This window comes from Galeopterus variegatus, unplaced genomic scaffold, assembly GCF_000696425.1.
Source record: "Galeopterus variegatus unplaced genomic scaffold, G_variegatus-3.0.2 Scaffold14819, whole genome shotgun sequence".
Classification (NCBI taxonomy): domain Eukaryota; kingdom Metazoa; phylum Chordata; class Mammalia; order Dermoptera; family Cynocephalidae; genus Galeopterus; species Galeopterus variegatus.
This window is the reverse complement of record NW_007740930.1, coordinates 11916-14404: the sequence shown is the minus strand read 5'-3', so window position 1 is coordinate 14404 and position 2489 is coordinate 11916.

Here is a 2489-nt window from a genome sequence, read left to right as displayed (position 1 = left end):
GATTGCAGAGTGGCCTTGTATTTTGTCTTGATCCATCCTGATCACAGGATGGTACTGTGTGGTGTTGATGTTCTGCAAAATTGTTTGTGTGCCACAGAACAGCAGGCCAACTCCCAGATGTCACGACTGCTCTTCACTTTCGTGTCAGGGAACTACCCTATGACGATTCCAGCAGACACAGGGGTGTCCTGACCTTTCTAAGGCCAAAGATGACAGACAAGATGGATGACACAGAAAAGGAACATCAGACAGCAGTTTGCGCATTCACAGATCATGTGTGCAGTATCTCTTAGGAAAAGGGTATGCTTGAGAAGAGGTATAGCATAAAATCGCCCTTTGTGGAAATTAAAAACCTCTTTCCATGTCTCATTCAGGGCAGGTTTTAGGCATCTTGAGATAAAACTGACTGGCCCGTTAGCATAAGACAAGTTCCTAGAAGCATGTGCTGACTCTCGTGACATCTCATAAACACAGGATATTGTTGAAATAAATGTGTTCTTCCTGAAAGCCACCCAATCTCAAGATTACCTAAATAAAGAGAATGCCAATCCCATTCCCTAAGTATACTCTACTTATAGAGGTAGGTAGTAAGATTCCTTAAGGATAATAAGAGCACAGGAATGAAGGGTGGAACCAGCTAGGGTAAGAAAGGAAAGGGAAGTAGGCCCAGGCAGGCCTGCTGTGGAAGCCCACGTCTGCCTGCAGGGAAGAGAGGCTGATAGGCAAACATCTGGGGATGAGCAAAGCCAGGCCAATAGAAAGAACCTCCTAGACCTGTGGGGTGACAGGACCACGTGATGGTGGGAACTCCCTCACACACGTACACCATCTCACCTATGTTAGAGCTGTGTGCTCTGAGTACAAGATGGTAAAGCTCCATCACAGAACAACAACCCTTATTCTATATGGGTCCAAGGGGATATTTTCCCTTGAGGTTTCCTTCCCTCCTTCCCATCTTGGACACAGTGAGAGCTATTAAGACATTCTCCTTTCACTTGCCTTTGTGCACAAAAGATAGTGTTGCTCAGTGGCCACCTGGTGGCAGACTGCCTGTGGTCATTACTGGGCTTTGCTGTTTATGTGATGTGTGATCCTGGGCTAGTTGTTTCATATGTCTGAGCTACCTGTAAAATCGGGATAGTAATAAGAGATGGAACAGGACATTGCAAGGAAAGCATGTCTCATTTAAGAGCATTCAGTAGTTGTGAGTGTTGCTTTCACTGTGTGGGACAAGTCCCTCCACGTGGGGAGTCTGTGCTGACCATCAGCTGAGCCCTTCCCCATTCCAGTTTTTTCCAGTGGGCACCGAGAGGGAGGGGCCTCAGATCACATCTGACTGTCCAGCAGCTGAGATAAGGGTGTACTGTTCTGAGTTTCAGGCCAGGGCAATCTTCATATTCCCCCACCTTTGGGCTCAGGTCAGGGAGCCCTGTATACCCTAAGCAAGAGCCTGGCAGCCTCTCTTGGGCAGCAGGCATCCATCCCCTTAGTAGGGATAAACTTGTGCAGGGGGAGAAGAGATGTTGGAAGGGGGATCACTTTCTCTTAGCTCTTTATATCAGATGGGGGTCTCCCAGCAGGCTGATTCAAGTTTCAGGTGCAGATATTTTCTTCAAGGCACTAGCCCTAACCCAGCTCTGAAAGAAAGGGATAGAAACATAAGCAAACACTGAAAGGAGCAATAGAAGAACTGCTTACACTGATACCAGTATGATTCTAGAATTTTCATGGACAGAATTATTGCTTTGTAACAGAGTATCAGAGAAACAGAGGAAGCATTTATCACGTGGTCACTATGAATTTGGCAGCCGTCCTGGTTCTGTGGGGATCTGGCTCAGCTGATTAGGTATGCAGAATCTTGTCCTTGGCATAAACAGACACATGAACCACATAGGACAGAGCAGCATTAAGGAGAAGAAACAGCCATCACAGCATATAAGAGAATGTGTGTGTGTGTGTGTGTATGTTCATGTGTGTGCTTACAAATAGAAAATAGGCAATGGAAACTAGAAAGGGAAACTCATTTCTAATGGGCAGATTCCTACTTACAGAAATGAAACTTAAGCTCTGCATTATGAGTCTACTATCAGGATTGTAGGACCAGCTGTGTTTGATTGACTAACTAAATGAACTTGATTTCACTTAAACTCTCAGTTGCCTCACGAGCTATACAAAAAGGTTGGTCCCAAACAGTAGTTTGCAACTCTAGCTGCAAACTAGAAAGTTTCCCGGGAATCTTAAAAAAATACTGATGCCTGAGCCAATCTCCAGTTGAATAAATTAGAATCTCAGGAAGTGAGGCCCAGGCATCATTATGAGGAGTAGTTTTTTTAAAAAGAAACCCCAAAGTGATTTACATGGTTTAAAACCACTGAACTAGATCTTTGCTACTCAGAGTATGGTCTGTGGATCAGCATCTTCATCAATTAATATTTAGAAATGCAGAATCACAGGGTATTCCACAGACCTACCAAAAAAGAATCTGCCTT